Consider the following 27,481-nt stretch of genomic DNA (forward strand, 5'->3'; position numbering starts at 1 on the left):
GAAGCCAAGGCGGAAAGAGCCACAGTCCGTCCAGGAAACCATGCTGGACTGATGCTACTCAGCTGGTCACTGACTTGTCTCAGCACCACGAGGAACAAAGCTTATAAAACCAGAGAGAGGCCTAGAGAGGCTTGTGATGTCTAAGCAATAATTCTTCAGCTAAAAGAAGGCCTCCCTACCTCTAACATCTGGATTCCTGGCAGAGTGCGTGCGTGCGTGCGTGCGTGCGTGCGTGTTTTGAAGAGGCGCTTGGCCTCAGTCACAGCTTCACCCTTATCTCCTGGCTCCATGACTCTCAAAGCACATGTGCTGCATCCCCACAAAGGCTTTCCTTCAGAAATCATCACCCCTTTGGCAAACGAGTTCCACTTAAGTCTAGTATAAGGCTCCGTGGCGGCAAGTAGCACCGTGGTCCTCTTGGTCCCGTGGGAAAGAAGAGTCGCGGAAACACTGACTAAAGTTCTGGGTGGCAGGGGCTGATCAGACACGTCTCTGAGTCTTTCCCTTCTCCTCCAAACTTGAACCCCCAGCTGTCTTAATCCCCCCCACCCCCCCCACCCCCCCAGTGGCCTCTCTGTTCCCTCTCAGTCGCTTTGGTGTCTTTGTTCTCCCGGCTGGGGGAAAGCAGGCTTGACAGCCTTAACCCCGGTGGCAAAGTGCGGGACTTCAAAGAGGCTTCAAGGAGTTGATGGATAATAGATGGCTGGGAGCATGAATGATACATATGTAGATAAATGATGGATAATAGGGTCTAGTGATGTATAGGCAGCTGCCAGGTAATGGCTGTGTGGATACACATCGAGGGAGGGAGGGAGGGAAGGAGGGAGGGAGGGAGGGAAGGGCACAGACAATAGAGGTAGCACAGCGGGAAGGACTGGGGCCAGGCCATGATAAATGCTTTGAGGCTAAATAGGCCGGGCGACAAGATGGAAGACCCTCAAAGTGCGGTTACTGGACCCAGGGCCAGAGGAAAGAGCCATCAAATGGGCAGACACCCAGAGCCTTCAGTGACAGCTAGGAGCTGTCCAGGCGCCCACGGCAGATGGCAGGAAGGGACTGATCGCAAAGAGTACCATCTCATGGACTGATGATAATGATGATGGATGTACCCGGAGATAACGAATGGCTGGTACCGCTGATAGATCAAGTTGCCTGCCTCCAACTTGAGTGCCCGTGGCTGGGCATCTCAGCTGTGGATGCTGCTCCGCTGGTGACCACACGGGGGCGCTCACAGTCGAGGCTCTCTAGGAGCACAGAGGAGGGGGCTCCTGGCCCTCTCTGAGATGGTTTCCATGACGGCGGGGACCACGTGATCTTCCTCGCTTCCCTCCTACTCCTCGGGCTCATAAATAATGTTACTGATTGAAAACTGCTCCCCAAGGAAGGGCAAAAGAAAAGGGTTTATGCTAAGTTGTTTGGTCTGGGCATCTGAGCCATTCTTCGTCATCCCCCTGCCGTCCTCTTGTCATGCTTTAAAACTTTCCCTTCTCTCTTCCAACTCCTCAGGATCTTTCCGACCCCAGCTGCTCCCTCAAATAGCCAGTCAAGTTATTGTTCTTGAAAGAACATTGGCCAATTCTCCCTACAGGGAGAGTGGGCCTGGGGTTGGATGGGGGAGTTGGGTGGGTGGAGCTGATGGGCCCTTCTGCGGGCTGAACCCAGCATGGGGGTGCAACCTTGTTCCAGCTGCCCCTCCAGGAATGGACAGCTTTGGGAGACCTTGCCTGGGATTCAGCTAGGATGCAAAGGGGAAGACAGCAGAGGACATGGGAGGGTGGCCCCAGAGGATACTGGGGTCCTGTGAGTGCAGCAGTCAGCTGCAGCCTAAGTCGGTGGCTTCTTGGTAGCTCCTGGAAGCCCGATGCGGAACCTGCAGTAGGCACGCAGAGGTGACACAGTCACTGCCTGAGAGAAATACAACCCCAGGGCCAGGCAAGCAGGGAACTCCAGAACTTTCTACGGGGAGGCCCAGAGTGGTTCAGTTGAGCACCCTACTGCCTGGCAGGTGCAGGCCTGAAGCTACCATCAAACTCAGGAAGGAAAACAAACAAACAAACAAAAAACAGTGATAGCAGGGTGGGAGAAAGACTGTAAGAGAAGGCTTAGAAGAAGTAATTAACAATGGGGGCGGGGCCAGGCTACCCTTCCTCTACTTCTCCGCCCCATTAGTAATCTTGAGAGTAAAACAAACCACCTGGCACTTCTGCCCCTGCCTGGAGGAAATGCCTCTAAAGTGGCTTTAAGCCACAAGTAAGATGCCAGGCATGTTGGCACAACACCTTTAATCCTAACATTTGGGAGGCAGAGATGGGTGTATCTCTGTGAGTTTGAAGCCAGCCTGGTCTACATAGTGTCAGCCTGTCTGAAAGAAAGAAAGAAAGAAAGAAAGAAAGAAAGAAAGAAAGAAAGAAAGAAAGAGGAGGAGGGGTTGGGTGGAGAGGAGGGAAGGTGGTATAAACAGACTGAGGTTGATCAGGATGGGCCAAAGTTTAGAGGGAAAGCGCACTGCTCAGAGGGGACAGGTTTGGCCAAGGGAGAATGGCACTGAGGGGGCTCTGTGTTCCCAGGGAGAGAGCTCTGGAGGAGCCTGTATAGGAGAGGGGCACTGGGGGCAGATCACAGAGGCCCAGTTTGTCACGGAAGGGTTTTGAGCAGGGGAGGCACAGGCTCAGCTCTGTACCATGAAGGGTGGTTTCAGAGGGTGTGGGAGCCTGGGAGGCCACTTAAGGGGGATCTGTAAGGTAAAGTGGTGGGCAGGGGCCACGCCAGCACGCTGAGGACTGCTTTAAGGGAGAGTCATGAAACATTTTGCTGATCCAAAAGACAGGACCCAAGAGAAAGAAAAGAAAATGGTAAAATGGAGGGTCCAGGGAAGTCCTGGGGGGGGGGGGGCTCATGAGGAGGGTGGGGGAGGGGGCAGGATGGCAGTGCCTCGCTCTTAACAGTCACACAGAGGGAGAGTGGGCTTAGGGAAGGAAGGAGTTCCAACTTGGAGTGTGTGGCTGAAGACCCACTAATGCCTCGGGGAGGGGTTATGTCAGAAGCTCAGCAGAGGGGCTGTAAGGCTGTAAGAGTGCTCATCAGATAAAGACACATGTCACCAAGCCCTGACCCAGACCTAAGCTGTGTGGGGGAAACACAGCTGACTGGCCAGGAGAGAGACTGAGCCTGGATCAGAACCGACAGTGGGAAGAACCTGATGGGGAGGGAAGTACCGCATCGGGAGTCAGGATGGTGAGGTCACAGAAAGGAAGGGAGGAAGCTGGGAGCAGCAGAGGCAGCTCTGAGGCAGCCGGGCAGGCGAGCGTGTCTGTGAGAAGCGCTGAAGATGCCTGGGAGCCTGGCACTGGACAGGTCTTATTGTAATCTAACTTGGCAGGAAGCAGGTTCGTTCTAACCAAGTTGCTCAAGGACAGCTTGATGAGGGTGTGGGCTGGGAGGAGGGAGACCAGCAAGGGGCGCTAGCTGAGGGGCTAAAGTTCAAAGAGGGGTGTCCACTGTGCTGTCTGCTGTAGTAGCAGCCTTTAAACCAGAGAGGCCTGAAAGGGGATCTGAAAACGTGTGTGTCTGGGTGTCTGGGTGTGTCTGCACGTTGGCATGCCAAGGCATGTGTTTGGCAGTACAAAGACAACTTTTAAAAGTTGGTTCTAACCTTCCATCATGTGGTTCCTGGGATTTTATTAGGTTGCCAGGCCTGGTGGCAGGTGCCTTTACCCACAAAGCTATCTTGCTGGCCCCCCGAAAGAGGCTTCTAGCTTTTCAGATCCAGGAAAAATGGGGGTGGGTTGGGGGCAGTAGCAAAGGTGCAATTCGCCTTGGTTAGGAAGAGGTCCCTGGTGGATGTCAGCTGTTCTCAGTACAGCAGGCTCTATTCGGAGCCCTGCAAATCCACCCACTTAATTCTCAAGACAAGGCTGGGGATGACCTCGGTTGGTAGAGCACTTGCCTAGCACACACAAAGCTGGGGTTCAAACCCCAATACTGCATAAATCCCCAATACTACTATGATGGGATTACAGACATGGAGGCAAGAGGATCAGAAGTTCAAGGTCATCCTCAGCCATGTAGTGAATTCCAGGCTTGCCTGGGACACATGACACCCTGTTCCAGTCAATCAACATGATCCTAGCCCAGGCTGGCCTGCTCTGGTGTCCCCACACTGAGCACAGGCAGCATCATTAGTGAGTCCATCCAGGCCCCCCCCCCCCAGTTGTTCCACATAGCACCGCTCTGCTCCTCCCTCCTCGGTGAGACACGCCCCCTCCCTCCTCGGTGAGACACGCCCCCTCCCTCCTCGGTGAGACACGCCCCCTCCCTCCTCGGTGAGACACGCCCCCTCCCTCCTCGGTGAGACACGCCCCCTCCATCTCTCATTCCAAAGGGAAGAGGTGTGCTTCCCTAAGCTTCCAACAGCAGGGTTCTGAGAGGCAGGTTCAAGTCACTGTCCCTATCCCACTGCCTTCAATATTGGGGTCAGAATGGAGCCAGGCACCCCGAGAAATAGCCAGCTTAGGATTCCTCAGGGAAGTGAGAGCAGCTGCAGAGGCTCCTGGGATTTAGGAGGTGAGCTGGCAACAGGCCTGCGCAGTGTTTCCCTGTGAAAGAGGATGTGAGAAGAAGGCAGGAGAATTGTCTTTGGTTTCCTCAATGCCTGGGGGAGGCGTTATGTCAGGAACTCAGCAGAGGGGTGTGTAAGGGCGATCGTCAGGTAAAGGCACATGTCACCAAGCCCTGACCCAGATGACTGGAGTTCAGTCCCCAGGACCTAAGGTGAAGGGAAAGAACCAGCTCCAAAAGTTGTCTTCTGACATTTAGTCATAGGCACACACACACATACACACACGCGCACACACACGTGTGCATACACACACACACGCGCACACACACACACGAGTGTGTATACACACACGCACACGCACACACGCGTGTGCATACACACACATGCGCGCGCGCACGCGTGTGCATACACACACGCACACACACACACTCACTTTAAAATAGAATTTAGGGCTGGAGAGATGGCTCAGAGGTTAAGAGCACTGACTGCTCTTCCAGAGGTCCTGAGTTCAATTCCCAGCAACCACATGGTGGCTCACAGCCGTGTATAATGTGATGAGACACCTTCTTCTGGCCTGCAAGTCTACATGCAGGCAGAGCACTGTAAACATAATAATAAATAAATAAATCTTTTAAAAAAATAGAATTTAAAGAACACAAAGATTTGACTCTCACCCATGCGAACACACATGCTCATACACACGCAGGCACATATGCATGCTTAAGTAAATACATTGGATCCCCTATCAGGCAAGATAGGCAAAGTCATGTTGCAGCAACAAGTCCCACACCTCCACAGCTCAAACCGCATTTGTTCAGTTAAGGTTCACAACCCTGTCCCTCCCAGGCTTGGCTCACCACAGTAGCCCCAGGACCCAGGCTGATGGGAACTCCACCCCTCACACCTGCTAGTCAGGGAGGGCCTGGAGGAGCATGCCTCTGAGAGACACAATTAAATTCTATTGGCCAGAACCGGTCACATGGCCCTTCCACTCACAGGGGGAGTCAGGAAGTGCTACCTGGAAGCCCTACTTAGCAATTTACACTAGTGACTGTTGTGCCTACATGTAATCGGGGTGTGTGTGCACACATGCATGCACACACGCACACAGACTCACATGCTCATATCACACATCCCATGGTCTCCTTATTTTGTCTCCCCCCCCTTTTTTTTTTCCAGAGCTGAGGACCAAACCCAGGGCCTTGTGCTTGCTAGGCAAGCGCTCTACCACTGAGCTAAATCCGCCCCCCCCCCCATGCTCTCCTTATTTAATCCCTATAAGTCCTGGAGTACTGTCAACTCCCAGTGTCCAGCCCATCAGGGTCAAGTCCCCAGCCAGAAGCCTGCAGTCGTGGAAACCCGCACCCCCTTTTGTTTCAAGCCCCGACTGCTGCCCCCCAGCTCTCCTGTCTGGCCCCACCATCCATCTCTGCTCTATGCCCATTCTTCCAGCTCTCCCCTCCCTGCGATCCCTTCCCTCCTGCCAGGAAGAGATAAAAAAGGGACAGCTGTGTGTTTATTCAGTGACACCTCACCACCCTGACACTTGCTTCGCGGTTCTCGCTGGTGTGTTAGAACCCTCCCCCCCCCGCCCCCCTCCCTTTTTCTCTTCACTTGCCTTGCAAGCTCACAAATGGAGAAGCTGGCAGAGCTAGAGGGCCAGGGGGCGGGGCCCAGAAGACCTGGGGGGGGCGGGGCCCAGAAGACCTGGGGGCGGGGCAGTGAGGGACAAAAAGAGAGCAGGCGGGAACAAAGAGGATCCAAAGATAGAGGGTCAGAAAAAGGATGCTCAGTGCGGAGGCAGGGGAGAAGGCTCAGTGGGCAAAGGGCTTGCCACTGTGGCCTGAGGGCCTGAGCCTGGCAACCATCTAAATATCTGGGGCTCCGTGACATCTATAATCCCAGTGCTACACGAGGGCAGAGACCAGAGGATCCCTGAGGCTTGCTGGCCAGCCAGGCTGGCCGAACTGGTAAGCTCCAGGTGGAGCCAGAGGGCTTACCTCCCAAGACCCCGTGGAGAGCAGTGGAGTAGCTCACCCAGTATCTGACCCCCATGCACACGTGCACACACGCACAGACACATACATGTGCATAGAGAAAAATAAGTTGTATAAAGCAGCAGAAAGAATCTGTAACGCAGACAGACAGACAGACAGACAGCATGTGGAAGTCAGAGGACAACTTGAGGGAGTCCGTTCTCATGAGTTCGGCAGATCGAACTCAGGTTTTGGTGCTTGGCGGCAAGCGCCGGTACCCAGTGAGCCATCTTGCCAGCCCTGAGGTGTATCTGAAGCTAAGGAGAAGGTGTGGCCCTTTCCAAGCAAGCAGCAGAGACTTGGGGCCGAGGGGTGAGCTTGAGACACAAGCGGGGAGGCGGGGGTTTCCTTGGAGATCTCTCTGTCAGAGGAGTTGGGGGGGGGGCGGGGGGCAGGGGGAGAGGTCTAAGCTGTGTGGCACCCGGTTGCCTGTGCCTCATCTCTCACTTGCTTGTGACTAGACTCTGAGCTGACCAATGACCATCTTTGGGAGTTCAGCTGTGCCCTCTTACAAATATCATCCCAGCTGGGCTTGTTTGTGTGGTGGAGGAGTTGGGGAGGGTCACGTGACCCTCGCCTAAGTAGCCTGTGTCTCCTATGACCTGTGTTATGTTATGCTGCTCTCACTGCGTGTGGCCTTGGGTCAGGAAAGGCCTGGGACGCGTAGCTTGATCTATCTGTGCCGCTGTGGGGAACTCGGCCGTCCTTGCTGGGTTGGTGTGGTGTTTCGGAGACAGCACCCACGTCCCTGTAAGTAACCTCTCACCTAGGCTCTGTAAGGGAGCTTAGTTGGTTCCCGAGAATGACTGGGTAGAATTCTGCCTCAGTCTGTTATTGGGAAGTTAGGAGGAGTAAAGCTCTCCCCATAGGAAGGCCTTTTAACCCCGCTCTAGCCCTGGCTAGGCCAGGTGGTCCTAGAGGGAAGTGAGAGAGGCAGGAAGCCGTGCCCACTCTGTAAGGGAGTGAAGGGATGCCAGGGTGGCCCGAGGTGCACATCCCGTTGGTTGGGGGGTCCAGGGCCTAAAGACTCAGCCACCCCTTTAACATCTCCCAGTACCAGGACTGGGGGAATCTGTGGAGTACAAAAGCTGCAGGCCTGTTGCACACAGACTGCTACCGCCTCCCCCGAGTGTTACAAAGGAAAGCAGCAGCGTACACTGGAGCAGTGGATGGGGGCCGCCTTAGACTCTGTGTTCTTCCAGACCGTGGTCAAAGCCCTCCCCAGGCAACACCAGGAAAAGTGGGCGTGGCGCCACATGGGGGAGGGGGGGGAGCTCCCAACAAATCCAGAGGAACATCCCTATGCTTGGGCACCACTTCAAGACCCTGTGGAGGCCAAGGTGAGGGAAAATGGGACTATCGAGGTGCACTGAAGCCCAGTGGGTTCCCCTGGACAGATGGAAGGCTGACTCTGGGGTACAGTAGGGATAAGCATGGTATCTGCTAGGCACCCCTGGTGTGTTGGCGCTAATCTAGGCTCTCTAGCCAAATGCTAGGATAGAAGAGTTGTGAGGAGGAGGCGCCCAATACATGTGGAGAAGTCACTCCTGGGTCAGCTTCTGTCAGGCCCCATGCTCCTGGGGCTAAAGCAAGGCAGGCAGAAGCAGCCAAGTTTCCCCAGCTGCCTCCAGCTTCTCCCTGCTAGACACCTGTTATCTGGGGCATCCCTTAGGCTTGGCAGAGGTCAGCACATGGGTGTCCGTCCTGTTGAGAAGGGGTGGACCTTTAAGGAGATGCAGGGTTTCATGGAAGGGTCTTATCTTGGAGAAGACATTTGGTCCCCCTCTTCCTCTTTTTTTTTTCCTTTTCTCTCTCTTCTTCTTTGCTTCTTGCTGTCATGAGGCAAGCAGGCCTTCTGTACCGTACATTTCCACCATAATATCCTGAGCTGCCATGGGCCCAAAGCAATGGGGGGTGGGGGGGTTGTCACGGGGGACCAAGTGACCATGGGTAGAAACATCTAGAACCATGAATCAAATATGAACCTCTTATCTTCATAAGTTGGTTTGTCTCGGGTGTTTGCCATAGCAACGGAAAGCTGACTGACACTTGCCATATCTTCCTCCGCTGCCATTCCTCAGCCTCTGCGCGTACTGTACCCTCTCTCTGTGACACCCTCCTCACTGCCCAGCTCTCAGACATCCTAAGGGATGAGGCTCCAATCTCCCTTCGCAGAGCCTGGCTCCCCTTTCCCCCAAAGAAACTGAGATTCTTTGGGCCTCCAAGGACCATGTGTGCTGGGAATACACCACTGTCCTTATCCGCCTACCTCGTGGGTAGACCACAGGGTGGGCGTGCTTAACTACGCCTGCCCGTGGGTGAATTATGATGTGCCGGTGTTCGGGAAACTGCGGGAAGCGCGATGGTTCCACTTCCCACCCTGGCAACATCTCTGTGATGCTGGAGATGCTTCCTCAGCTGGGAGGGGAGGGGGTGCAGAAGGAGCCAGGGACCAGAGTCTGGGAGATAGAAGAAAAGGCTCAAAGCGCTGACATGCCAGTCTGAGTTCAGCAGAAAGGGCTAGGTCAGGCTTTGGTAACGGGGGTCACAGGCTCTAAGTGGGAAGAGAGGGCGAGCCAGGGAGCAAAGGGCATGCTGGGGATGCTGGGTAATTGAGACAAGACTGGAAGGAAGGTCAGGGGAGGGAGGATGCTGCAGACACTGATGACAGGTGGCTGCCTGAAAATGACTCAGGGCAGAGACTGTCTAGGGAGGAGCAGCGTGAAAGTCGCCTAGTCCCGGCAAAGCGAATCTCTCCATGGTGTGATTTTTATCCAATTTGCCATCGTCTCCCTCCAGGGACTATATAGGCTACCAAGACAGAGGCAAAGAAAATTCCTGCCCCTCAGGAGTTGACCTCTCTTAGGCCTGCTCCGCTTCTGTTCTGAGGGAGACATGGGCGTCTGTGGTGGCGTCATCTTGGGAGGATCTGGGGAGAGAGGTGGACATTGTCGGTGCAGGCAACCAGGTACTTGGAAGACGTAGGTAGGTGGGGCTGAGGGAGCTTAGGGGAAAAGGAAGCCTCATAAAATGTGGGAATGTGGGTGCCATACCCACTGGAAGGCATTAGGAGGAGGGCCACAGAGACTTTCAGCCCTAAGACTGAAAGCAATATGGCAGGCGGCCTGGAGGTCAAAGCTGATAGCTGCTAGATACATTGGTTCTTCTCTTCCCAAGTTCAGCTGGGTGTGGGGAGACTTCTGAAGTCCTTGTGCAGCATGATTTAGGTCCACAGAGGGCCACGAGTAAGTGGAGATTTCTGGCCCACAACACCACTCTGCCAGCACTCCCTGAGATGGGACTATTCTTGACCTCTGGAAAGAAAGGTCAGACCGCCCTGAACCTGATGGTCACCTACGCTATTGGTGACCACAGACATTGGGCCTTAAAGGCCCTGACCACAGTAGGAATGGGACACAAGACCCATTTTACACATGAAAAACCAAAGCTTGGAGCTATAAAGATGCTCAGCCTGGGGTGGTAAGATCTGCATATGAACCTGCCATGTCAGGTGCTCACACCAAGAACACTGCTAACCAGGTTGAGTGGGGCATGGAGAGAGAGCGAGAGGAGAGACAGGGAGTGAAGAGGGGCAAGCAAGTAGTGCAGTCTGAGGAAGCAGGAGCCAGAAACCTGCATCCCAGACAGCAGCCCAGTCTCCACACGTCCCCACCTACTCCTGCAGAAACACCTGCTCCACACAGCTCAGGCCCCCCAGATATTCACACTCTTGTTGGGTTTGGGGTGAGGCCAGGCCACCCTCAGTGTCTCTATGCTGGCTCTCTCTGGGCAGTGCCCAGCTTATTTGTTCTGAAACACCATATCTTTACTTAATGCCCAGGCTAGCCTCAAACTCATGCCGTAGCTTCTAAGCACTGGGGTCACAGGCTAGCACCGGATCTGGCTGTAAATGTCCCCACTGCCCTGAGCTTAGAGCATGTCCCTCCCACACGGGGGCTCAGACATGATGTGGGTGCTGGGTGAACCAGAGAGGTGGTTCTTACATTCCTGCTCTCAGAAGATGTGGCGCTTCCCCCACCCTCTAACTCAGCCAAGGGCCTGAGGCTGCAGCCAGAAGCCCTCTGGCCTTCTGATCAGCCCACAGAAGACGTTGCTCACTAGAAAGGCAGCCAAAGGCCTCCTAGATTTCCTGGTCAGGAGTTACTGCTGTCCCAATAAAGTCATGGTTCTCAACCTGTGGGTCGGGACCCCCCAAGCAAATCAGATATTTTGTATATTGGATATTTACCTTACAATTCATAACAGTAGCAAAATTACAGTTATAAAGTAGCAATGAAATAATTTTTATGGTGGGGGGGTCACCACAACATGAAGTATTAAAGGGTCCCAGCATCAGGAAGGTTGAGAACCACTGCTGTAGAGGGGGGCTTGGAAGAGGTAAAGTGAATGGCTTGCTAAAATGTTCTAGAAAGCCTGTCTCAAAAACAAACAAACAAAGAGTTCTCCTTCCCTACGCCGTTGGCAGGGCTTTAGCGAGGGGCTACCCATCACTTAGCTCCTGCTTATGATAAAGAGCTACTACCTTCCTCCATGGCCCCTTGACAAGCCTCCACTGCACACCTTATAAATTGTTATGGCCCAATGAAAAGCTGGCCCTTAAATGTCACTCACCTGGAGAATTAAAGTGAGGCCAGGCAGGGGACCAGCGCTGGCTCGGCTCCGTCTAAGGTGGGCACTGTGGGATGGGGTGAGAGTCAGACTCCGGAGGATGTGACTCTGGGATGTGAGGTCTGCGGTTAACAGGAAGTGCACCCTGGCCCTTGAGCGATCATTGCTTCCAGTAATGGCACCTGCTTCTGCAGGAAGGTGGCTAAGCGTGCAGGCTTGCGGATGCCTGGGCACTCTCAACCCGACCCAGCCTGCCTTCTTCCCTGGCCATACTCTCTTCCGAGTTGCTTACACAGTAGCAACAAAGAACATGGATACTAGCTGAGGCCAGGCCCGCAGTGCCAGGTGGGACAGCCCAGCTTTGCAGGCTGATTCTGGGCAAAGTGAGGTCCACTTTCCCTTTCCTCAGGGAGATGGGAAAGCAGGTAAGGTGATGGGGTGCACTCAGGAGGTCGAAACAGGAGGATCACAAATTCAAGGTCAGCCTTGGCTGCCTAGAGTCCCAGGACAGACAGGCATACAAAAAGCAGAGCAAAACAAAACAAAACAAAAAAGGAGGCTAGAGAGATGGCTCTGAGGTTAAGAGCCCTTGTCGCTCATTACAGGGGACCTGGGCTCTGTTCCCAGCAGTTCCAGAGTATCTGACGCCCTCTTCTGGCCACTGAGGGCACTGCATGTGTACATAGACTTGTGAGGCAAACCGCCCCCCCCATACACATAGATTAAAAATAAATTTTTTTTTTATAAGAAGAAAGAGGCGAGTGAGAGATTTCAGGTTCCTCTAGGAAGAGAATGATCCTGGGGCCACACCTGCTGCTTCCTCCTACTCTATAATCTTAGTGCTCTGTGCAATAAACGAAGTTCTTAGTGCAAATAACTTTATTTTTTAAGTCACACCTACCCAGAACCTCAAGATGTAATCACCTCACAATACTTTTATTACATTCTAATTTCTTTAGAGTGTGTATGCGTGTGCATGTGAGCACCACAGCACGCACGTGTGGAGGTCAGAGCACAACATTCGGGAATCGGAGCCCCGTGTGGGCTCCAGAGACCCAACTCAGGTTGTTTGGCTTGACCTGCAAGTGCCTTGACCTGCTGAGCCATCTAGGTGGCCCAACAAATTGTTTTAAAGCCAACACCAGGGAGCTGTTACTTCCTCTGGGCCTATGGGCCTAGGCTGTTGCCACCTCCCTTCCCCCCCCCCCCCTTCGCTCCCTCCTCTCTCCCTGCCTCAGCAACACATCCTGCCCATTCCTGGGCTTTAGGTAAAGTCAAATCACGTGTCATGTTTCTTTTTCTGGCTGGCATCCTTTAGCCAAGTTGGCCCTTGGTTGGTATTCTCACAGTTCCTTCATCCTCAGAGCCCTGGAGGGCTTGTACCCCTGTGTGCTGTAGCCTTGCCATCCATCTCGGCATCCTATGCACCCACAAGCTACTTATCACCCCACAGAGCTCCGGGTACTGGCAAAGTTCCAAGATGGTCAGTTCTCCTGGCTAGGGCGGTCCCCTTAGGGCTCCGTCTACTGCAATGCTGTTGTGTTGTCTTCTCTGATGCGGTTGGTGGGGAAAGAGAGACAGACAAAAAACCAAACAAACAAACAAACAAAAACATAAGGGCTGGGACGATGGCTCAGTGGGTAACGGTGCTTGCTGCCCAACCATGAGGGTCTGCACTAAAATCCCCAGCGCCCTTGTAAAAAGCCGACCATGGTCAAGGCAAGCCTGTAACTCCAGCGGTATGAGGGGCAGAGAGACAGGAGGATTGCTGGGACTGGCTGGCTGCCAGCCTGGCTCCAGGTTCAGTGAGACCTCGGGATGGAGAGATGGCTCAGAGGTTAAGAGCACTGACTGCTCTTCCATGGGTCCTGAGTTCAATCCCCAGCAACCACATGGTGGCTCACAACCTTCTATAATGTGATCTGATGCCCTCTTCTGGCCTGCAGGTGTACATGCAGATAGAGCAGTGTGTACATAATAATAAATAAATAAATAAATCCTTTTGAGAGAGAGTGACTCTGTCTCAAGAAAATCAGGCAGAATGATAAAAGTGGGGTACCCTCCAGCCACCACTTGTTCTCTCAACCCACCCCCCTCTCTTTCACACACATACGCACCCACATACTCTGTCATACACACACTTTCACAAACACACACGCATGCACAGAAACTAAATGAGGTTTTTTTTTTAAAGTGTTTTAAAAGAGCGACATAAAAAACAATGCCTTTGCTGTTGTGACATGCTCCCCAGTCCTCAGAGTGAGGTGGTTATTACCACTGGGTTCTGTGATTCAAATTTTTTAACTCCCTCAGAGCCCACTGCCACCTTGGAAGGAGGGTCTGGTATAACCCCGCCCCCATCTCTTCTACTTGGCAGTTGAGAAGTTAAGGAACGTATCCAAAGTCGGGATGCCAGGCAAAGCAGAGTGAGCAGTCAAATTAGAATTTTGGATAAGCAAGAACTCGTTTTAAAACTGTGAGCATAGCCCACATTGCATGCATATTTTAATTAAAATAGGCACTTTGTAAATCTGCCTGCGCCTGGAAACACACCCAAGGTCACAGGGCAAGAGATAGCGTACTAAGGATGGGGACCCAGGCTCCTTCCTCGGCCCTGTGTATCTAGCCAATCCTGTGGGACCTGCTCCAAGGCCCTGGTGGCCAGGGAGGCAAGCTGATGGCCTGGGCCTGTTGAGTAAATCAAACCAAAAGGGCTAGGGGACAGCTCTGATGGGCCACTCCATTCCTGTTCATGCAGAACAGAGTCATCCATGATTGATGAGTCATTTTGCCTAGGGTCACTTAGCTCAAGAGAGTTGGGGTCAGAGGCCAAGGCCAGGTCACCATGTGTGTGTGGTGGTGGTGGAGGGGCGTGCCAGGGCTAGCCTTCAGTGGCTGCCTGATTACCAAGTTTTTGAGCCACCTTGCCCAGCCCTGCCCAATTCTGTCCAACACAGCCCAACTCCAGCCTGGCCCCGCCCAGCCCTGGATGGCCCCGCCCAGCCCTGGGTGGCCCCGCCCAGCCCTGGATGGCCCTGCCTAACCATGCAAGACTCCATCCATGGTCAGTATTCACCTAGCTTGTCCTGGCCCAGGCATCCCTACTCTTGGATCTCTCCTGTAAGCCCGTCTAAAGCCTCAAACCCCCAGTGCAAACTAAACCTCATCGAGTCTCTGGGAGCGTCAAGGCCTCCCTCTAACCCAGCTGAGCCATGAGGAGCAGTCCCAAGCCTCCCCCACAGGAAACTCCGGAAGCGCAGCGGCACGATGTCCCAGGCTGCCACACAGATGCATGCTCTCGTTGTGCATGGAATAATGCGTTTAATTACTTCTTCGAAGGCCGGGCTAATAATAGCGCTGCGCACGGAGGGCCTCGGTCACAGAGGAAAAGCCATGAAAGCGCTCGGCTTTCTGTTCCCAGTGACTTAAAAGCTCCCGTGAATACAGCGTCGCTCTCCTCAAGAGGCAGAGGGAACTGTGCCAAAAAAATGCTGTAAGTTTTCACTTTTAACTCGCTGTTTTGATCCTCTGAGGTCCTCAGGATGTGAGACACCCCAAGACTCGAGTGGTGGGGACCAATTCCAATACATGGTGGAAAGAGCGTAGAGGAGGGAACGTTCCTCCTCCATCATCCCTTCCCCCCAAATGTGAGGACAGGGTTGGCGCCAGGTGATCGTGAGGAGAATAGTAGCGGAGGGCTTGGCCCTTCAACACCCTGAACTTGGTCAGACTTTGGCTGCCGGTTTTTGTTTTGTGTTGTTGTTTGGTTGTTGTTGGGTTGGGTTTTCTGTTTTGTTTGTTTGTTTTTCAAGACAGGATTAATCTGTGTAGCCTTGGCTTTCCTGGACTCGCTTTGTAGACCAGGCTGGCCTCGAACCCCTCCCGAGTGCTGGGATTACAGGTCCAGCTAGTATTGTTTTGTTTTTAAGGCAGGCTCTCACGTGGCCCAGGCTGGCCTCAAAGTTCCTATGTAGCCAAGGATGGCTTGAATTTCTAATCCTCCTGCCTCCACCTCCTGAGTGCTGGGATTAGAGGCATGCGGTACCATGCCCAAACCACTAGGCTGCTGGTGATAAAAACAGTATTTCCTGCATGCTAGGCGAACACTCAACCAACCAAGCCACATCGAGGGCCTGTTTTGCCCATCTGAGCAGAGGGCCTCTGTCAGTGAAGGGGTGTGAACCAAGGCGCTTCATGTCCTCTTCCTCCTCGGCAGCACTGCAAGCGTTGGGGGTATTTCTTGCTGACTGAGCCTGTTTTATACGAACATCTCAAAGCTGTCCGACACACCTGAGGAGCTCAGGAGATTTCACACAATGTGCACAATATCAATTGTTATTAGTTTCTGAAGGATTAGGGTTTTGAAACAAATCAAGGACCCACAGAGATGAGTGCGTGAGGTGATGCTGGGGAGCAGCAGATCAGCTGCGTGCTGCAGCCGTTCAGCCCAGTTCACATGGGAAAGAAAAATCCAACGTTCCGCAAGCTTGGTGACATACAACTGTAATCCCAGCACTCGGGAGGCTGAGGCAAGAGAAGGATGAGTTTGAAGCCAGCCTGGGCTACATAGCAAGACCCTGACTCAATCAAAATAGAACAACAACAAAACAAAACAAAAAAAACCAAGAAAACCGCTCTTCAAGTCAAACAAAATGGGTCTGTGGCCCACACACAGCCTCCTCAGGTTTTGTTCTCCAGCAAGCCTTCCATCCTTCCTTTGAAACAGGATCTCCTGGCTGGAACTCACCAAGTAGCCTATGCTGGCCAGCAAGCCCCAACCATCTTCCTGTCCCCACCTCCCCAGTGCTGGGGTCACAGACGTTCGCCACTGTGCCTGACGTTTTGGTGCGGGTGCTGGGGATCAAATCCAGGTCTTCTTGCCCAGGGAACCCTTACCAATGGAACCACTTGTGGTCCTATCTAGCATTCAACACCTTAGTAACTTAAATCCAAGCTCTGCCAGGAAAACCCACGCTGCCTGGAAGCCACGTCAAACCCACCTAGCACCTTCACCCGTGTTCCAGATGTGGAAACCGAGGCTAGGGGACCATCTTGCATCTTGTCCCTGCATTGGCTGCTGCTGCTCAACTCCTTCACAGGGGACACTGTCCTGCTGCTGTGCTCTTGGGCAGTCTCTGTCTTTCTGTTAGGTTGGGTTCTGCCTCTCCTAAAAAATGAAGGGCGTAGCCAGGCGGTGGTGGCGCACGCCTTTAATCCCAGCACTCAGGAGGCAGAGGGCAGATCGCTGTAAATTCGAGGCCAGCCCAGCCTACAAAGTTAGTCCAGGACAGCCAAGGCTACACAGAGAAACCTTGTCTCAAAAACAAAAACAAAAAAACAAAACAACAACAACAACAACAAAAAAAACCACACCAAAAAAAGAATGAAGGGCATAGGGTGAATGGAAACCTAGCAAAAGTTGGATGCCAGAGAGCCCTGGATTTAGACCCCAATCATGTGACCTGTGTCACACACACCACCACCACCACCCTCCCACCACCCCCGCCTCTTCCAGTATTTCCCCCTTGTCACCACTATCAGGGATAGGGAAATGGATGAGTGGTTAAAATGGTTGCCAAGCAACCGTGAAAATGGAAAGCTGGAGTCAAGATACCCAGGAGCTCATGTAAATGTTGGGTGGCCATGGAGGCCTACCCATATTCCCGCCTCAGAAAGTGGAGACACAGGTCCCCAGAGCAAGCTGGCTTAGGGAGCCTACCCAAGTCATTTAGCTCCGGGTTCAATTGAGAGACCCCCTCCTCGATGAATAATGTGGGAAAGCAACAGAGGTGACTCCTGACATTGTCCTCAGGCCTCCACAAGGGCACACACACGTGCCCACACACATGTGAACACATCCACACAAGAAAATGGGAAAAGAGAAAAAGCCGTTGTCACAGCACCCCAACAGCCCTCTGTCACCTCCTTTACATAGGGAAATTTTTGCACAACCCCAGAAACATAGGTAAATAAAACAGATCTCAAATCAAATGCTTACTAACACTAAAGCATAAATAGTATCTTTAAAACAATCCTTTGGTTATATATTAGTTTATCGTTTATTAAAGATGAAAGCCAATTTGCATACTAATGAGATGGATGTGTTTATTTTGAAGTGAAGAATTAACTCCTAGTTTACTTCATGCTGCTGTGATAAAACATTGTGATCAAAAGCAGCTTAAGGAAAGGAAGGGGTTTTTTTTTGGCTTGTACTCCAGGTTCATCATTATTCAGGGAAGTCAGGTCAGGAGCTCAAGGCAGAAGCTTGAAGCAGAAACCATGGTTTGTTCACAGGCTCACGGTCAGTTAGCCTGCATTTACAAACCAGGCCCACCTGCCTAGGGATGGTGCCGCCCACAGTGGGCTGGGTGCTCACAGATCACTCATCAGTTAAAACAGTCTCTTCGCAGATCTGACCAGATATAGACAGCTCTTCAGTTGAGGTCTCTTCTTCCTGGGTAACTCTAGCTTGTGTCAAACTGACAAAATAATAATAATAATAATAATAATAATAATAATAATAATAATAATAACAACAACAACAACAACAACAACAACAACAACCAGGACACAAGGCTCTAATAATATTTCTGGAATTTTGATGTCATTAAGAACACACAGAAGTATTATAAGTATATGATTTTTGTTTTCATCCCAGGTGTGCAGCAGCTGATTCTGATTTGCCTCGTGCTCTGTCTGGGCCATCATTTTACCAGCTGCAGGTAGCTTGGAATTCTAGGATCTTTTCAGAGGGTACATAAATGCTAGGGCCCCCGAGAAGCGGAATGGTTGTTGGCTGTTGGTTGCTGTTTGTTGGGTAGTTGCATGCAAAGAAGAATCAAGAAATCAGATGTCCTGACGGTGAAGAGCAAGCTCGCCCCAAGGAGCTTGATGCCCCTAAACAGCAGCAAGTAGTCTGACAATACAGTTGACCCTTCAGCCCTGACTTGTTCAGCAATCTCTTTCCTTTCCTCTCTGTCCTTTTTTCTCTCATATTTAATGTTAGAAGGTTGAAAGGGTAGAAGAAAAGGGGTGGAGAAAGGTGAGAGAAAAAAGAACCCATAAAGTAGCAAACGCCGGCTACACAAAGCATCTTTAATGTTTTTCAGAGCTTGATTTCATAATCATCAATACTGAAAATGCTCCTTTGTGTTAATACATAGGACAAAGAACGAGAGAAGTACGTCAGAGCCACTGAGGAAACGGCTGGAAATTCTGTCCCGGTCCCAAGACAAATTTCATTTGGTAACTTTTTTTTTTTTTAATGAAATTCAAATTAGCAACTCTAACAGAAAAAAATGTAAGTCCTAGCATAATAGAAACTAATTTGATATTTACCTGCTGAGGGATGACAGTAAGAAAATATCAAGTCTTTGTTTTCCATAATTAATCCATCATGTTCTGGTAAGAACAGAGAATTTTGTGTATATAAAAAAAAAAAAAAAAAAACCACCGTAGTTCACAGCAGAGAGCAGCCTGGAGTCTGAGCCAGGGGCTGCGGGCAGCACTTGTTGGTGCAGTGTGTAATGTGCAGTGCAAAGTGCATGGGTTGTGTGTTCAGACTGAAGGCCAGCTGGACTCAGTGGCACACACCTGTAATCCCAGCATTGGGAGGCAGAGGCGGATGGATCTCTGTGAGTTCAGGACAGCCAAGGCTACACAGAGAAGCCCTGTCTCAAAAAACAAAAGCAGACCCAAAGCTATAATGAAGTCACGTGATGCAACATGGGTGAATGGTACCGGAAACATTGAGATTAATGGCGTGTTTGACTTTGAATGAAGCTTAGTCTGCTGCATATTCAGAAGGCTCTTACTGTCTAAGACCCACGGGGGGGGGGGGGGGGTGAGGGGGGTGGCCTGACTTGCCAAGGTCCCCACCTTCTCGAACTTTTCTGGGAGGATTCAGTGTTGACAACCCAACCCAGAACGAGACACAGGGAGTAGTGCGTTCTAGAAGCAGCATCACCCCAACCCTACCCCAAATAGAATCCGTCCTTTTTGGATCGTGTGGCAGCCAGCAGCACTCCTGGGCACCAGGAGACCTTTTACAAACCATATGGCTATAGAATTAATAACATGCTGAAAGCAAAGATTGGAAAAGAGATCAGGGGACTCGGCTCCTGTAGTGGAACTATTAAAGAAAGAGAGAAGCCTAGTGACAGAGCAGGGAGAACAGGGCCCAGACCTCCTCTTAGATGCTGGGCAAACACCAAGCAAGGGAGCCTTCCTGACCAGCTCAATGCGTCTGCTGTCGGCCATAAAGATGGAGCTTATTGGAGGGAGCACAGCCAAGAATAACAAAATGACCTCTTTGGATGGGGACAAGGAGGCAATTAATTACCCTCAACGAAGAAGGATGCACAGGGCCACAACCAACCTCAGACGCAAGGAGACAGTCACCTCCGCCAGGCCTCAGGGCTTAGGCAGGGAGCAGGATGGGCCCCAGCAGGCCTCGGCTTCCCACCTGTCTGAGGCAAGACTGAGGACACAGCTCCCTCACCTCACTGGCATAAACCTGTGACGCCCTCCATTTTTGCATGGCCGAGCCAAGCTGTTCCCACTCCCAAATCTCTGACTGCTAGAGGTCAAAGCGCATCCGGACCTTTGGCCGAGTCATCCCCTCTACTTTCTGGGTCTGCATTATCCATAAGATAGGGTTCATAATAGAAGCCACCTCGTCAGGGTGGCGTGGGCATACAGCATGCTTGCAGAGTGTGTGGTCCAGGGTGACACTGAGGAACCCTGTGGGTCAAGCCTGCTGCTTCTGGTAACCTCCGGGGCTGGTGGGTGGGTTACCTCAGCCTGTGCACTGTGCTGGCCTCTGCTAATGCTCCTCCGGGCTTAGGCCAGGGACAGTGAAAAGAAAATGCAGCCTTGGGATCCAGACAGTACAGCATCCAGGACCAGGCCTGCAGGCCCCTGGGAGGTGGGCACCTGAAGACAGATCTGGTTTTGTTTTTTGTGTTGTTGTTGTTGTTGTTGTTGTTTGTTTGTTTGTTTGTTTGTTTTTGCTGTTGTTGTTTTGAGACAGGGTTTCTCTGTGTAGCCTTGGCTGGCCTGGACTCACTTGGTAGACCAGGCTGGCCTCGAACTCACAGAGATCCACCTGCCTCTGCCTCCCAAGTGCTGGGATTAAAGGCGTGCGCAGGCAGGTCTGGTGGCAGACAGACCTGAAGACAGATCTGCACTAGGGAAGGGAGCCAGAGAAGGTTGCTCTGGAGTTCCCTTAAATGGATTTCCACACACACATGCTAATTACTCCCCAGCCTGGATCCCTCCTCCTTCCAGCTCCCCCAGAGCAACCTTCTCTGGCCCCCTGCTCACCTCAGGCAAAGCCTGGATCCTTGATAATCTTAGAGTCTCTGGAGGCGGGGTGCGGGGCAGGCAGTTTCCCCGCAGGACTGACTGTCCAGCTCTGCCCCAGAGGCCTTGGCCAAAGCAAAAGGACACTGGTTTTCTCCTGGTTCTGATCCGAAGCCAAGTTGAGCATCCATGATGCTCGACAGGGGCGCCAGCTACTTTCCTTTCTGAGTCCCACTGCCTGGCTCACAGGGAAAAGTAGACCTCTGCCCCCAACCTATAGTGGCCAGGCACAGAGACAGAGCCATGACAGTCCTCACCGCCCCCCCCTGCCCCCCCCCCACTCCTCCTCGCTGGCTCCTGACCTTCAGTGAGCAGGCTGGGCCATTCTTTCTCTCTCTCCAGCCGGTGAAGGAACCGTGATCAGGTGTTGACAGCAGCGCGGGCTCACACACACTCTCTGTCTTCCAGGGCCCCGGGAACTCTGGGCCTCGGTTTCCTAGTCTGTAAACCTCTCTCAGCTGACGTGAGGAAGGGAGCTCCTCCAGGGACCTCCTCTTCTCATCTGGCCCTGTCAGGATGTGGGTGTCTCACTGATCCAAGGAGAGGTTGCAAAAGTTGTGGGCAGGTTGTGGGCAGTTAGAGGATGGCCACACAGGGGACAGTCACAGGGACAGAGCCACGATGGGCAGTCCTGGGTCACCTTCCCCCTGTCCTCCCATCCCCTACTGACACCTGGCTCTGGAAATGCCTGGGATGCCGGCCTTCCCAGAGCCCAGTGTAGTGTGGGGGTTGACAAAAGAGTGGGTTCACTGGGACAAACGGAAGACTCTCAGTGTCCTGACGTATGGCCAGGGCTGACCACAGTCCATTTGGCTGTGTGGGTCATCTTGTGATGTCTGATTTGGTATTTAACTGTATCGTCGGCACACATGGCTGATGGCCCAGAGCTAGGGGCCCAGGTCCTTGGCCCCTCTGTCTGCTCATGGCAAGTGCCAGGCACGCTGGAGGAAGGAAAGATGGTGCTTTCAAATGACAGTGCCATGCTCTGCCACAGCACTTAGCGTGTTTGACAAGCCATCAAAATGACTTTGCTGTAGCGAGCTTCATTAAAATGGGAGCACGTCGCTCCAGTATGCAGACGGAGCCACTTTATTACTTTTTAATTTGTTTATAGAAAGCCCTTGCTTGGTGTATGGCATCTTTACAAATAGAGACAAACGGGCCTGTCGCCTCCAAGCTGTGGTATCCCTGGATGAACAGGCTGGATTGGGCTGGGCACCACACTCAGTTACCCTTAATGGAGCTAACACGCTCTGGGATGAGGAGATGGCCCAGTCAGTTGTGTTTGCCACATACAAACACGAAGACCCAAGTTTGATGCCCAGAACCCACATAAAAGCCAGGTGTGAGCATGCATGTAGATGTGGGCATGCATGTACAACCTCAGTGCTGGGAGGGCAGACTCAGTAGGTCCCTGGACTCCCTCACTAGCTAGCCTTGTGAAATGGTGAGTTCCAGGTTTAGTGAGAGGCTGTATCAGAGAAAACAAGGCAGGGAGCAGTAGCAGACAATGTACACGTGACATTGATCTCCAGCTGCACATACACAATCACACATGTACACATACCTGTGCACACATATACACATACACATAAACACCATGCATGCACACATACACACACACCTGTATGCACACATGTGCACACATGTGCATGCACATGCATACATGCCAGTATGCACACAGGCATGCATACACACACAAGCACACTTGTACACTCATGAACACATGTATATGTACACATGTATGCACATGTACATATATAAACATTTGCGTGCATGGGCACATACATGGAGAATCTGATATATTTCTCAAACTATGGTAGAAGGCTTGGGGAGGGGACAGAGAGCATGTGACTGAGTGACGCTGGGAAAGACTCACCCCTCCCTGACTTCCTCTCCGTCCTTGTGGTCCGTGACCTAGGCTAGTGGGTTCTCAACCTCCACAACTCCGTCACTGCATGACTTTGTGCTTTCACCTCCGTGAGCCCCGCCCCCCATTCTGTCAGTTCCCTGAGGCAAGCAACTCTCTTCATTAAAATGAAATAATATCTGAAAATCTCCAAGTGCCTTTTGAAAATGCATCAGACTAAGTGAGGGATATCAGTGACACGTCGGACCCTTACCCAACACCCCAAAGGACATCAGAGAGCTCCTCTGTCTGTGCCAACCCTCTTTAGCCGTAAAAAGCTAACTTCTCCACGTAAAGTGGGGTGATGATGCCCTTGTTCTGGGTTGCTTTGGGGTCTACATTATTCATGCTCATTCAGAAGAGAAATGTAGAACCCACACAGCTCTCTAGCTGCAACTCTGTGTGTGTGTGTGTGTGTGTGTGTGTGTGTGTGTGTGTGCGTGCGTGTGTGTGTGTGTGTGTGTGTGTGTGTACATATGCATGTATGACATCCAGAGGTCAATCTCAGCTGTTGATTCTCAGGAGTCATCATGTTTTTTGAGACCTGAAACTTGTCAAGTAAGCTAGGCTGACCGGCCAGCTAACGCCAAGGGCCTGCCTCCCTGGCACTGGGATCACACCACAGTAGGCTTTTCCGGTGACTGAGGCAGCACTTGGAAGCATGGCAGGTGTGGTGGTGGTGGCAGCTGAACTGCCAGGCACTACCCTAGACCCTGCAAGTTATGATCACCTCAAGATATGTTATCCTCCCCCCCCCCCACACACACACTTTATGGATGAAGAAACTGAGGCACGGGGAGACGAAGGAAGGTGCGTACAGTTGCACAGTCATTGGGTGGAAGAGGCCAGACAACACTGTGGGCGGCAGACTGACAGGCTGCTGGGATTCATTTAATTGCTGAGGTTTTAAGTCACACAGATGAGTGCAGTGACACCTGTCTTCTGACGCCACATCACTTTGGCTGGAGGACATAAGGAGAAGGATGCTTGAGTGGGGATTCCGAGACACTGTGTCCCCGTAAAATCCTGGCTATTCTCCTCTGTTCTCTTTTTACATATAATACCTGAAGCCCAGAGACACTGGGTGACTTTCTAGTCCTCAGGAAAGCAAGCCCACAATTGAGTGACTGTTCAATAGGACATCTGCCATGACATTATGTTCTCAAGGAGACTAGAAGCCAAAGAGGAGGTCCAAAGGCTAAGCCATTAGCCAGCTCAGGGGCTAGAACCAGCTCTCTCCAAGGCCAGGGGCTATTTTCTGCCTAAATGCAGCTGCCACAGTGGGGTTCTCACTTAAAGGTTTAAACTGGTTTTCCTCAAGAGCGGAAAAAGGAAAGGCCAAACACCCACCGATCCCTTTGTTTGGAGTGTGTGTGCGTGTGAGGTGAGGGAAGGAATCTTCTCACCCCTCAGAAACTCTTAATAACCCTCCCCCCTTAACTCTAGGAAAATGAAAATGGCCCCCTACCTGCCTCTCCCTCCATCGTTTAAGCTAATGGCACAGGCAGAGGGGCAGGGGCAGCTTCTTTGTGAGGCTGCCCATCCTCCACCTCACTGTGCAGGATGCAAATGTCCTACCTTTCCAAGGCATCACAGGACAGGACAGGGAGGAGGCCACCGTCATGGGAGGGGGGCATAGAGGGGAGCTGGAAACAAGTGTTTCCTAGCAGGTGGCCAAGGAAGGGTCGAGCTGGAAGCCGGGCAGGCCGGGAGCTCCTCCTAGGGTCTGCGTTGGAGGCTCTCCACCAAGAGACAGCAGCACATTAAAGCTAATTCCCATCCCTGTGCTACGACTGAAAACCCACAGGGTTTTCACAGCATATTTGTGTATCTGGCGCTTTTCGCTTCCCTCCCCATGGGGGAACCATAAGAAGAAAAGCAACGTGGTCTCCCATAATTTCAAAGTCAGTTGCAGAGTTAATAATAAATTAGCTGGGGCAGCCGGTGGGGTGGACCCATTATAGTGGAGGGGCCCCTCTAGGAGCAGCTTCTTAGGGGGGTCAAGAGGAGGAATAGATATCTGCTCTAGGATCTGAGGACAGACTAGAGGACCAACACCACCCAGGATAGATGGGGAGGAGCCATTTATTTATTTATTTATTTTGGTTTCATTTGGTTTTTTGAGACAGGGTTTCTCTGTGTAGCACTGGCTGTCCTGGACTTGATTTGTAGAGCAGGCTGGCCTAGAACTCACAGGGATCCATCCACCTGCCTCTGCCTCCCGAGTGCTGACACATGCCTTTAACCCTTTAAGGATGGATGAAGCCATTCTTACACTTCTCTGCCTCCCCACCAGGCCAGCCTTTCAGCACAGCCTGGATCCCCACTTTTCTGAGGAAGGGCAGGATGCTGCTTCCTGAAAGAATTGGAAGTTCCCTGTGTCTCTGGAAGACTCCACCGAACCCATCACCTCCCAGGAAGACACAGCAGCCGCACCAGTCTCAAGTCAGCAATCCCAACCCCTGTGAGATTCTATTATTCCTCCCAGACTTCCTGAAGCTTCCAGAGCTTCCTGAAGACCAGGGACTGGGAAGCTCAACCAATTCCTGTCAAAGTGATGATCACCGACCCCGCCAGGACAGGAAGGCTGCAGTGTGAGGACATCAGCTAAGGTTAGTTTCCCAAGATGCTGCAGTGCTGACAAGATGGTGGGAGGGATCTAGATGAAATGGCTACCATTGTTGCGGGCTGGGGTGGGGACTTAGCCCAAAGTGGTGGGTTATGGGCAAGATGGATGCCACCCTGAAAGGACTGAAGTGACAGACAGTATGAGAACATTGGGCAGGGTTAGCTCCAAGACACTGGGATGTGGGCAAAATGGCTGCCCCCAAGCACAAGGGAACTCCTATGCACTATGTCCAAGAAGACCTAAGATTAACTAGAGGTGATGAGAGACCGCTAGCTCCCTGAAGAGCAGGTCAGTGGGAAGTAGTGTGCCTCCTACAACAAGAGGTGGCGCTTCCAAGGATGGCTGTGCTCCAGGTGACACAGGTGGTCACCTGTCAGCCCACTGATGGATTGGTGTTCCAGCTATCCACCTCCAACCTAACAAGCACAAGGAAGGACAGGCCAGGGAGCCTCTGCGCACATCAATCAGGTGTACTCCTCAGGCAGGAGACAGCACAGGCCAAGCTGTTCCAGCCACCTCCCCTCCTCCTCTGGGAAGGTGGACGGACTGGGGAGCAACTCTTCCTTGCTGGTCAGGATGGAGTCTGACTTTGCTATGCGAGGGGAGACAGGACTCACTTCCCTGGGCAGTGTGGGGACCTGTTCATCCTTCATGAGGGAAACTGGGGCACAGCAGAGGAGGGGGAAGGGTATGCCCACAGCCACCAAATGGCAAGGCACTGCCTTTCCCTCCGCCCTTGGCTGGCCCACTCCCCTCCCCCAGCTCCACCATCTGCTTCTGCAGCAACTGGGGTTTCTTTAAAAAAAAAAAAAATTGCCTCAGGTGAGGTCAGAAGTGGGCTAGGGGTGATATGTGTGCGCTTTGCTGGCCTGGGAAGGGCAAAGAGAGTGAGCTGCTGACACTTCTAGGATGCCAGGGGCGGGGTCTCCTTCTGGGGTCTAGGGTTCCTCCTGAGAAATCTCCCACCCTGGGGCTGGGGCTTCCTCCTAGGGCCTCTCTGTACCTTGAACCCAGCTCCTAGGCCCTCCAACTGCTCCTGAAGGCCAGCAGACCCGAGGCAGCCCTAGAAGAGCTTATGTTTGAGGTGAGCCTCTGCTGGAAAGGAGGCCTCCTGTAGGATCCAGGTCCCCCCACCCCCAGCCCTCACTGGGGGAGAAACAAACAAGGAATAGGGCTGGGGCCCGGGGGGGCTGGGGGCTGGGGGCTGGAGCACTGGGGGCTGGAGCACTGGGGGCTGGAGCACTGGGGGCTGGAGCACTGGGGGCTGGGGGCTGGGGGCTGGAGCACTGGGGGCTGAGGTGCTGGGGGCTGAGGTGCTGGGGGCTGGGGGGCTAAGGGGCTGTGCGGATAGCTGAGGAGGGCAGTGCAGTGCTGCCCTCTGCTAGCTGGGCCCCTGGAACCTTGTCAGGAAACCCCGGAGAATAGAAACTCTAAAACCAGCCAGGGGCCTTTAATCCGAGCAGAGGCAGAGGCGGAGAGGCAGATGGATCTCTATGTGTTCAAGGCCAGCCTGGTCTACAGAGTGGGTTCCAGGACAGCCAGGGCTGTTATACAAAGGAACCCTGTCTCAAAAATAAAAACAAAACCCCTCTCCAAAACCAAGTCAAATTGAATGAGGTCACCCGAGATCACCGCATCCTCCACCTACCAAGACAAATTGCCCACCACATCACTAAGGGCCCCCTCCCCTGGACTGGCTGACACACCCCCCCAACACTACTACCTGGGTGTAAGAGACTGGAGTCAAAGGCATGTAGGCATCTCCTGCCTTCTTCTGTGGCTCTACTGGTCCCAGGGAGCTGGGGACAGGGGCAAGCAGAAGGGGATTCCCTAGGGAGGACTCTCGGAACATGCCAGGGAGATCCAGCCACTGACTCCCTGCTTGGGTCTCCTCCCCTGCCGCCCCTCCTCCTAGACCCAGGGCAATTTCCCCTAAAGTGTGTTCATGCTGGGCGCTGAAGCCTTGGAGGCAATTGGCTAGATTTCAATCAGAAATCCATCTCCCTTAAGGACAGCTTTGGATGGAAGTGGAGGTAACCTGCAATCTACATGCTGATGCTGACCCTGAAGAGGGGAGCTGAGATGACCTGGCTGTCCCAGCCCCCAGGTAGGGCAGAAACCCTTCCCCCGCCCCCACTCCCAGCCTCAGGGTACCACGGAACAGCTAGGAGCTGGCCTGCTTTCTCTCCTGAGCTTGGTGAGGAAGGTTTGTTAACCAGCTGTGACCAGGGGCCCACCCCAGCGAGGCTCCCAGAGACCCAGCTAAAGAGTTACATGTCTCCTTAAAGCGAGGAGGGAACTACAGGGTCAGGCTTTCTCCCCATCCATCCGTCTCCGCCCTCTTGGCCAGTTACTAC

The 27,481-nt window shown here is 52.6% G+C and overlaps 1 long non-coding RNA gene across 2 annotated transcripts in view; it reads left to right on the forward strand.

The window, feature by feature from the left end:
• Positions 1 to 27,216, forward strand: part of LOC311580575 — a 62,219-nt gene extending 35,003 nt beyond the window's left edge. For both annotated transcript variants that reach the window (XR_014773514.1, XR_014773515.1), the window contains 3 exons: positions 18,387 to 18,468; positions 24,792 to 25,107; positions 27,135 to 27,216. This is a non-coding gene — a long non-coding RNA (uncharacterized lncRNA). The remainder of the gene's footprint in view (positions 1 to 18,386; positions 18,469 to 24,791; positions 25,108 to 27,134) is intronic.
• The last annotated feature ends 265 nt before the right edge of the window (positions 27,217 to 27,481 follow it).

Source organism: Acomys minous (assembly GCF_964271855.1).
Source record: "Acomys minous genome assembly, chromosome: 13".
Classification (NCBI taxonomy): Eukaryota; Metazoa; Chordata; class Mammalia; order Rodentia; family Muridae; genus Acomys; species Acomys minous.